The 10,538-nt window shown below is 43.4% G+C and overlaps 1 pseudogene; it reads left to right on the top strand.

Moving 5' to 3' along the window:
* Positions 1-8,433: 8,433 nt before the first annotated feature.
* Positions 8,434-8,546, top strand: LOC112407532 (uncharacterized; annotated as a pseudogene).
* Positions 8,547-10,538: the final 1,992 nt, after the last annotated feature.

Raw genomic sequence — 10,538 nt, 5'->3', positions numbered from 1 at the left:
TACATACACAGACATATAAATATATGTATACAGAATACACTTACCGTGTACTCATATATATAGACATTTTGAGGAGGGTAAACATGTACATGAGTTTGTTAATAGTGATTAGCTTTGAAGAGGACAGTTCTGTTTGTATATGCTTTTATAAATTTTGGATCCTTGCACATTCTTTATGTTTTAATAAAATCCCTATAAAATATAGAAAAAATCTTGTTTACATATGAAATAGGTAAGAAAATAACTGAAGGGGCTTACTGGCTCGGTGTTCTGTGTGGATGTGTAGACCCAGGCTGGGGGGAGAGGGACAGGTGTTCAGTGTATGGAAGTCTGTAAGTCTCAGTAATTTATATTGTTGAAAATCGAGCTATAAAGTTATAACTGGTCTTTGTTTGACCTAAGATAGAAACACAGTCCCAACTTGAAACTGCCCTCTTCATTTGCTCTCTTTTGCTTAAACTTGTTGAAAGGGTGACCTGAATTAGAATATCTATCTCCCAGTTGGAAACCAGACTTAAGTGCAGGTCTTCCCTCTAACCCTTACTCTTTTCACCTTTCCTCACAGGCCTCCTCTTTCAAATAAGTCCTGATGGGCAGCAGAGAAAGGGTTTATTGATAATGTTGCTATTTGGTGTTAAGTGATGGGGCTTTTTCTTCTCTTTTTTATTGAGGAGGTGGGAGTTGGGTGTGTAATGTATAAGTACTTTTGTGCATGATCTGTCTCTCCCTTTTCACACCCCTACAATTCTCTAAAGGGGCAAACAACCTTCCCTTTGCCTTGGATTCTGAAGTGTTCCTGTTTGTCTCATCCCAGCCCTGACCAGATATTTTTCTTTGATTTTTAATTTTTTTTTATTAAAAGATACCAATATGAGATTTAAAAAAAAAAAGAATATCTCCGTATCTATGAAGCTCTACCTCTATTTCTGTCTCTCCCCATCTCATATGCACTCCTGTATTTCTCTTGCTATTTCCTCTAAAACCAATCTTTAGAAAATATTTTGTAACATTATACTAAATTAGAACTAGAATATCTTTTTTTTTCTGTAGTCTGGCTTTTAGGATTACTTAATTAGATTAGCTCCCAGATTTAAAATTGAAAAACACTCTTATCAAGTAGTTTACTAAATAAATGGGTAAGGAATTTAATTCAACCATATAGTTTAATCCTTAAAAAAATTTCTGTATACTCACTTAAGGCTTAGAGTGTTTCCATGAAGTGGCCATTATTAATTGTTTGAAAATTTAGAATAACCCAAGCCTTTTTCCTCATTAAACATTGAATCCATTTTGAGAGAAGGGTGACTTAGCCAACAGATGTGAGGGCTGAGAGTTATAAATCGGGTTTGTCACACTGTATGACTTGGGACACTTGTTATGAAGACAGGTATGAAAAGCTAAATGACTGGGCCCATGTCCTCCTCGGTAAAATTAGACGTATTGGTCACAGTGACCAGGGTGGGGGGATTAAGTGCATTACAGACACTACTGCTATGTTTGTTGTGTTCAGTATGAGCTATTTCCTAGTTTTTACCTGTGAGTGTTTTTATAATTGGAAGTTACAGCAATGGAAACAATGTTGAGACTAAGATGCCAGACACGAATGATTGGTATCTCACCTTCCTGTGCCAACCAGCTTGCTATATTTCTGCAGCTTTGCAAAAACTCCAACAGATCTTTAACCTACATCTATTCAAGTCTTGAAAATGCTGCTTTCCATGGGGTGGGGGGGGGGCGGGCTTCGGGGGATATGGAGAGGAAAAGATAGCAGAGGGAGGCCTTGTGCTGACGTGCAGGAGACTACCGAGGGACCGGTGTCCTGTCTCTGTGTGATGGGACATATCCTAAAAGTTTTCAGTGATGATCTTAAGAAGGGAAGTATCTCCTCTGTGTCTCCAAGTGACTTCTCAGCTTCCCGTGGCCAGCATCAAAAATGTGGGCAGCTGACACATCTTCCTTGGCAGACAGACACAGTCTCTTCAAGTGCAGCCTGTTTCAGCTGACATCTGCACATGCGGTGTGGACTACATCAGCTCTCAGAGCAGCGAGGCTCCAACTCTGCTCGAGTCATTGAAGCTCCTGGTTTTTTTTGTTTGTTTTGTTTTGTTTTTTACATCTTTATTCGAGTATAATTGCTTTACAATGGTGTGTTAGTTTCTGCTTTATAACAAAGTGACTCAGTTATACATATGTTCCCATATCTCTTCCCTCTTGCATCTCCCTCCCTCCCACCCTCCCTATCCCACCCCTCTAGGTGGTCACAAAGCACGGAGCTGATCTCCCTGTGCTATGCGGCTGCTTCCGACTAGCTATCTATTTTACGTTTGGTAGTGTATATATGTCCGTGGCACTCTCTTACTTTGTCACTTTTGACAGTGCAGAGTTGAGGCCTTACCCCCAGGGGATGCTGATGCTGCAGATCTGTGGGTGTGGCCTGGGAATTTACACTTTGACATCCTCACCCCCACCCCCAATACAGCTGACAGAGGAGTGTTGGTTTTTTGTTTGGTTTATCAGGCAGTTAATTTGATTGGACTCAGACTGCTACAAACGCTGTCTCTTGGTGGCAGCTGAAATCTCAGTTCAGTCATTGTATCCTTAGCTACAGTCTGGCCCTTACAGCCAGCTGGAAATTTGGGCAGAGATTATATCCAGACTTTGAGGTTCCCTTCTCTGGTTCTCCCCTTTCCAGGACTCCTGGTCATTTTGCAGTGACCTTGCTTGCCCTGAACTCTCTGGTTCTTGAAGCCAGAAAGACTGCTGGTTGTCTCCCAGAGTTCTGGGTCCTGGGTTGTGACATTCCCTCAGGCTGAGAGCTGTGAAAATGCCGTTCTCTATTCCAAGTATCAAGTTCCTTCCTGACTCTGCTTGCCTCTGACCATTCTCTAGTGCTTTCAGAGTATTGTTTCTTGGTCTTGTCCAGTTTATAGTTGTTATAGGTGGGTTTATTGGTCCCCAGTAGGATCTTCCCCAGCTCTTCTGGAAGTGGAACTCTTGGATCAGACGTTGAGATCACCGTTGTCTAGTGTTTCTTTTGTACAGGCTTGAGACCTGGCTAGGAAGAGGCTTGTATCACTGAAAGACAAAATTGCATCTTATTTCTGTACTTAGCAATATGTGGAGAGTTCACTTTACTGTAGAAATGTCAACAAGGATTAGCCAAAGCAGGAAATGTGGTGTGGTATTTGTACTGCTTTTAGAGAGTTTGGCCCAAAACTAGCTGAGATGAAAACCAAATATAGTTTGCAGTCAGTATCCCGTCTGGAAACTGCCATTTCTACCTCATCTCCCTAAAGCAGCTTCGTTTTAAACCTTTCTATCTTTAGCTTTTGCTGGCCTCATAGGCCTTGCTTACCATGCCCACCAGTGGCTCCAGAGCTTGCAGTGTTTTGTTGGCCCATTATTTCTGAGTCCTTTGCCCTCTCTAGAATTGTATTTCTCATACGTATGGTTGGAGCCATGCTGGTTCACTGTCATCTAATAGCCATAGTGCTGTACATTTCTACTAAGCCAACAAAACCAAAGTGCTTAAATTCGTAAGAAATGCCAAATTCTCATAAATCAGGAAGGTTCCGACAACTTCAGATAGTAAAGTACCCCAGTATTCTGTATTGCCCAGAACCCCATGGCACCAAGTGTAGAATGAGATTAGTGAAATCTTTTTAGTCTGGAAGTCAGCAAAAATCTTGAGGGATGAATGCTTTTAAACTTACGCGTTGCTGATGGAAACGATTCATAATTCCCTAAACTAGCCCGTAACAACCCTAAGAAGTAATGCTCCTGACACATTCCCTCCATATCTCCACTCCCTGATGCTGGTAAAGAAGGAATCTGGAAATAATAAGCTGGCTCTACTAAGGGGTTTGTTTACTAAAATAATGGAATTTATGTACTAATATAATATGGAATTCTGTGAATCACAGTCCTGTGACCTGTGAATTGGAGCTCTGACATCCAGCTCATCCTTCATTCATCTTTGGCTTGTGGGGACAGGAGCCAGCCAGCCATTAAGGCAGCTGTCACACACATACCTGTTGAGCAGCCTCCACTATCAGAGACACAGCTGAGAGCCAAGGAAGAGGAATCAGGCCTGAGGGCTCAAAATGGACACCACCAAGACTTGCACATAAAGCCCTGGATGTCCGAAGATGCAGAGACCCTCCCTCAGCATTCAGGCAGCTGGCATTCTCACCACACTTCCAAATGGCTCTTTTTTAATCTGATGTGTGGCTTTAATCCACATAAAAGCAAGGATTTCCTGTTTCCTAGCCTGTTTTCTGGGAGAGGGTCTGAACAGCAAAGAATAAGTTGGTTCATTTTAAAATACAAGCTTTTTATGTGTTCATGGCAGCTCTAACCATCATGGCCTTGGATGGAGCTCCCAAGAGATCCACTCTCTTGGAAAAGCAGTAGGTCCCCTCCCTGTAAATGAGGAGTTAAAAGAATGTTCAGTGGTGGTGACATCATGATGAGTTTGGCAGAGGATATACAATTGGGAACCTGGTGATTTTGAGGAATGGAAAGATGGTCATCTCAGAGGACTGGAGGAAGATGGGGTCCTGTGGATGAGAATGGGGAAAGCACAGCACTTGTATAAAGGTGCCACAAGTACCTTACCTCATCCTAACTATCTGTTCTGGGTACCGCATAAGATTTTGGATTTCATTCTAAGGACAATATATAGATGTGGAAGTATATGGGGAAGGTGGAGGATGGAACCAGGTACATTTGAAAGGTATCTCCATTTTTAAAAGGAGGAAAATGAAGCTCAGAGAGGTTAAATGACTTGCCCAAAGTCATACAGCTAAAGAGTGGTCAGCCAGGACGTTGGAGCCAAAATAGTCTCATTCCCTTTAGAGTTTTTTCCTTCCTTCTGCATAATGCTGCCAAATTTGATAAATAATGTGCAGGTTTGCCCTGCCATGTGTTCGAGTGGGCAAGATCTTTACAGAAAACTAAAGACAGGACAAAGGTCATTTGATGAGCTGAGTTTTGATCTAGATCTCACAAAACTGCCAGCACCCGAGTGACGCAGAAGCACGTAGGTATTTTCAGAATAATTACACGTTTCTCTATGGTAGAAGGTGCCCAAACAAACGTTATAACAGTACAGGCCACATTCAGGACAATGAGTAAGGTGTACACCCTCTCCTACTGGGTCATAACCTCTTTCTATTTCTGCTTATCATGCTCTTGTGTACTTTTGTTAACTTACTGTAAGATAAACACATTGCATTGTTGCAAAGGGAGAGGGATTGCATCTGGCCTGGGGGGATCAGAAAACTGGAAAAGGGAGGTGGCATAAGAAGCTGGTGTTAAGAAGCCAGTGTTTAAATACTATTCATCTTTCATAAGAGCTAACGTTTATGGAACACTAATAGTGTGCTCGAAGCTTTGCAACATTGTTTTATTTAAGCCTGATAACATTGTTTTATTTAACTCTGGGGAAATGTACAGTTATTTCACAGATGTACCTTGTTAGAGCAGATGCCACCGATGCCAGTGCCCACGTGGCTTTTGGTGAGTCAGCTTCTACTGGCATGGCTGTCAGCTGGTTCACCCTGACCTTTCTACTGAGGACTACTGGTGGCTGACAGAAGAAGCCTTGCCTGGAGATGTAATCTGGAAGGCAAAGTCAAGGGAATCTGACAAAGAGATAAGAAATAGGAAAAAAGCAAGCTGATGAGAGGTATGAATATTGGAGTTCCCAGATCTATCTTCCATCTAATAAACATTCCAGAAAGGGAGACTTTAAAATTTTTTTATTTTAATGCGGAATAGAAAATAGTGGGGGTTTTTTGTTTGTTTTGTTTTGTTTTGTTTTAAGTGAATTGCTTTGAGGTGTCCCCAGGTTGTGAGAAGCAATCAACGGGGGAAAAAGTCACACACAGACATCACCCAGTGAAGTTTCAACCTCTTAAAGATGCCAAAGATCCTTGACTAAGGATAAAGAGAAAATCCTACAAGTTTCCAGAGGGAGACATACACGTGAAGTTTCAGCAAATAGACTGGCATCTGATTGCCCGTCCTCAAAGTGGGAGCTATCTACAAAATTCGGAAGGAAAATGATTCTGAGCCTAGAATTCTGTGCCCAGTTTACTATCATTAAGTGTGAGAACAAAATAACAATGTCCTTGAACATGCAAAATGCCAGACTGGACTGTTTGTGGGACACAGTGCAAAATGAAAATGTGGGTCCCCTTGTTTAAAAATGCTAACAATTTTAAGATGACAATATCAGAACATTAAACCAAGTGTGAGGCTCTTCTGAATGCAGGGCCCCAGGCAACTACCCAGGTTCATGTGACCATGACAATCCCCTGGACCTAGAAAGCTTACCACCTGCGAGCTCTTTCTGGAAAAAAGAAAAATTAATTAAAAAAAAAAGGTGAGGGGGGAATCCCTTGGCGGTCCAGTGGTTAAGACTTGGTGCTTTCAACTGCCATGGCCCCGGATTCAGTCCCTGGTTGGGGAACCAAGATTCTGTAAGCCACGTGGCGCAGCAAAAAAAAAAAAGGAAATAAACAGGACAAGACACCAAAATATCCTCCCAGTAAAACTTCTAAGTCCTCTGTGGGCCATAGTTTGCCAACCCCTGATTTAGAGTCATATGACATAGGTGAATCAGGAGGGGTCAGGGTGAGGCAGGAAGTGTGAAGGATTAGGGTTAGCAGGGCATTGCCTCATTCACCTCAGGCTGTGTAAATGGCATCCCACGGAGTTGTGCAGTGCACAGACTCTACAACTGTACATGATAGTCCTGAGGGTAAGATTAAAAGAAAACAAACCTTCCAATCTAGACTGTCCTACCCTAGGAATGGCTAAGTGCTAAGGCCCTAGACAGCACCCTGTTCCTTGGTGGGGTGGGAATGACAGATTGTGAAAGGGTCTTGGAAAAGGAAAGTAGCTTTGGGGTGGGGCTACTCACTTGCTGAAAGGTAATGCACTTCCAAGAATATCAGGTTCTCAGCAGTTGTCAGGATCATGCAATGTATTACTTCCCAGAGGATGACGAAGGCAGACCCACCCGGTGACCTGGTCTCATGGAATTTGGCCTCCCTGCTTTGTAGGGCCTGTCCAGCTCTGCTCCACCATGGAAGCAGGGTCAGCAGTACGGAAGGAAAACCCTCGTGAGGCAGAATCGTGCATCTCAGAAAGGACTAAGAAGGTCATCGTTCTCACTTTCCTGGAACTTCGTTCCTGGGCTCCTGGGCCAGTTGGACACACAGTTGTGCAGTAAAGCCAAGGTAAACTTTGGCCACTCCTGATAGCATCTGCTCCAGCAGGTCAAGAACAGGACAAAGTACAGGAGAGAGATTAAAGTGGTTGCTGCTTTCAGCGGGTTTGACTAAGGCTGGGTAAGAAAGATGCAAAACTCATTCGTCTGACAAGTTCCAGGCTGTTGGCAAAGACCATCATGAGAAGTTCTGCTCTGGACAGGGGAGTTTGCCCAGCAAATGCTGGGACAAGGGTGCCGTGCTCAGGAGTCGGGGGATAAATGAGGCAAGGCTGGAGAAATGGACTTGGAGCCAGAAAAGGAGATGTTAGAGCAAGGGAGGTCCTGGTGGGAGATGGGGAAGGCCACTGCTTTGCTAGGGTCTGGCCTGCTTGGCAGGACCATGGGCATCACCTAACAAAGGAAGAACACAGGCCTGGCTCTGGTGAAAACAGCAGCATCTCCACCAGCTGCTTTTAAAATCCTGATCTTGGCTGTGGAGCTGGGGATCCATTATGCGACAATAGCATTCTCACGGCTCACCCAGAAAATCAACTCAAACTTCTCATCTCTTGCTTTGACTCAAGTCCCCATGGATGTCCTGCTCCGGAGCTGGCTGTGTACTCAGGGGTTGAATGAGTTGCTCAGGAAAGTTTATGGATTGAATAACACCAGGATGAGTAACCAGAAGTAGTTTTCTAAAAAAGATCTCCAGAGAAAGAAGACCACTAACAGGTTCTGAGACCTGTATAGGTGGGTTGCTTCCTGGAGATCAATGAATGCACTGGATTGAGGGTTTTTGAAACTGGTAATGTAGCAGAACGACCTCAGGGTCTTGTTAAAAGTTCTGAGGCCCAGACTACGGAATCAGATTCTCTTGGCAGGGAGGCCAAAAGTCTGGATCCGACAAGTTTCCTGGGTGCTTTAAACATACAGCCTGGTTTGGAAATCCAAGCATAGGGGACCTCCAGAGATTATTACTGTCCCCAGAGCAGAGCTGCAATGACTGCCCCAAGCTGCCCATGCTGCCCCGCTTCTCCTGTCCCATGTGCCTGACTGTGCTACAGTCCAGAAGAGGGAAACCAGGAGCGCTTGGTTAGGACGTGGTACCTGCCTTCAGAAGCCCCCAGTGCAATGTTTAAATCATGGCACCAGCTACATGCCCCTCCCCAGGCAGAAACAAAGTTAGGGAATCCAGCCCTTGAATGGAGTAACTATGGCAAAGCAGGAAAGTGATTAAGAGTTGTCTTCCCAGTGTGCAATGGCTGCAAACAGCAGCCGCCTCTATAGTGTATTCAGCCTGTTGCCCTAAGGGACCTTGGAAACAGCCCTTTCCAGTGGACATCATGACTGGCATGCTATCCCCAACCTAGGCTCCAGACGGGTACGTGAGGTGCCCTTGGAAAGCCCCAGGGCACAGTGGCCAGAGTCCATATTGGCCAAGTCATAAAGTCCAACCTCACCAAGCTGCAGAACAAGGAGCATGTGATTGAGGCCCTCCACAAGGCCAAGGTCAAGTTCCCTGGTGGCCAGAAGATCCACATCTCCAAGAAGTGGGGATTTACTAAGTTTAATGCAGGTGAATTTGAAAACATGGTGGCAGAAAAGCGGCTCATCCCGGATGGCTGTGGGGTCATATACATCCCTAATCGTGGCCCTCTGGACAGATGACGGGCCCTGCGCTCGCGAGAGCCTTGGTGCTGTCCCCTCCTTACTCGTGCCCACCAATAAATCCTACTTTCCTGTCAAAAAATTAAAAAGAAGAGTTGTCTTGCTGTTTTGGTGGTGGTGGTGTTTGTTTTGTTTTGTTTTTCATTGATGTTGGTGAAAATCCAAAGGAGCCATGTCAGGCCACTCTCAAAGGCAATTGGTACAAGGGATCATTCACTTCTAGCTGCACATGTTTAAAATTCCATCAGCAAAGTCATAAAGCTTATAGAAAAGAGAAAGGAAAGGGAATTAAAGCTTCTAACAGAAGAATAAGACAATACGCTAAAATACGTAGAATGAACATGGTGATTAAGGACGCAAAGTCAGAATAACTGCGCCCATATTCTAGTGGTCAGTACTGAAGATGCAAAAACATAACTAGACACACAAACTAGCAATACATTTTACGTTAAAATGAAATTTTGTGCTAATGGAAAGAGGATTAAGATCTAGAAAATCATCCAGACAGAATTTTTTTTAAGCAAATCAAAGTTATCAGACTCTTCAATGTTTGGTAGACTCCTCCAGTGAAATGCAGAGGCCTGGAGATCTTTGTGGGGAGCTTTGTGGTTACAAATTCAACTTCTTTAATGGTTGAATGGTCCTTTAACCATTAGAGAAATTGAATTCAGAGTTTAAAATTTCCTGAAAAAATAAATCTCTTCTGGTTTCAGCTCTGACATGTAAAGAATCTGGAAGTCATTACTCCCATCCTGAAGAAAAAGCTTTAAAAAACGGAAAGTCAGTGACTTTTCTTGGACCCATCACAGAACTGAGGTCACAGGGCAAACAGCCACTTCAGAACCTGGAGAGACAGGCAAATCCAGAGAATCACAGCCAAGATCTGTGTACCTGGGGCAGAAGCAAATGGTGAACTGGGGCAAATGGTCTTCAAAGATAGAATAGACAAAAGGATACTGTCTTTAGCAGATAAAGAGCTGATACCCGTGATGGGGAGAACATGCAGACCCCAGAGAGAAAGTGAGCAAAGACTATGGATAGGCAAGAGGAGACATAAAAATGCTCAAAACAGTTGTGGGAATAAGTTCAAGTTCACTAACGATGAAAGAAAAGCAAATTAAACCCCTGAGATAGGTTTCCTAAATTCTCTCCAAGCTGGCTGGAGCAAAGACTCTCTCTGGTGGCCATATCACACTGTTACATCCTTTCTGGAAGGCAGTTTAGCAGCTGATGTCAAGAACCTTAAAACACTGTGTACCATTTTGCCTAGGAAGTCCAATTCTAGGAAACTGCCATGAGAAAAACAGTTGGGGTCAAAGGCTGACACCCAAACATGTTTGCCTCACACTGCAGTGATAAGGAAATGCCAGAATATGCAAAATGCTGGCAAGGAGCGGGTGTGTAAACAATTCATGGTATCTATTAAAATGAATGTGGAGAATCCACTAAAATTACACTTAGAAAACGTTCTTGATGATAGGATAAAATGCTTATGGTGCTGTCTAAAGGGGAACAAAGAATACAAATTTGTATAAATCACATATTTTCACCTGCACTTAAAAAAAAGCAGTCGAAAGGAAACATACAAAATATTAAAAGAGTTGATGTCTGGGTGAGAGCTGGCAGGGAGATTGGAAAATAGAAATAAATA

This window comes from Neophocaena asiaeorientalis, unplaced genomic scaffold, assembly GCF_003031525.2.
Source record: "Neophocaena asiaeorientalis asiaeorientalis breed wild unplaced genomic scaffold, Neophocaena_asiaeorientalis_V1.1 scaffold265, whole genome shotgun sequence".
Lineage (NCBI taxonomy): Eukaryota > Metazoa > Chordata > Mammalia > Artiodactyla > Phocoenidae > Neophocaena > Neophocaena asiaeorientalis.
Note: the sequence above shows the minus strand (reverse complement) of the source record. Positions and strands in the feature narration are given on the sequence as shown.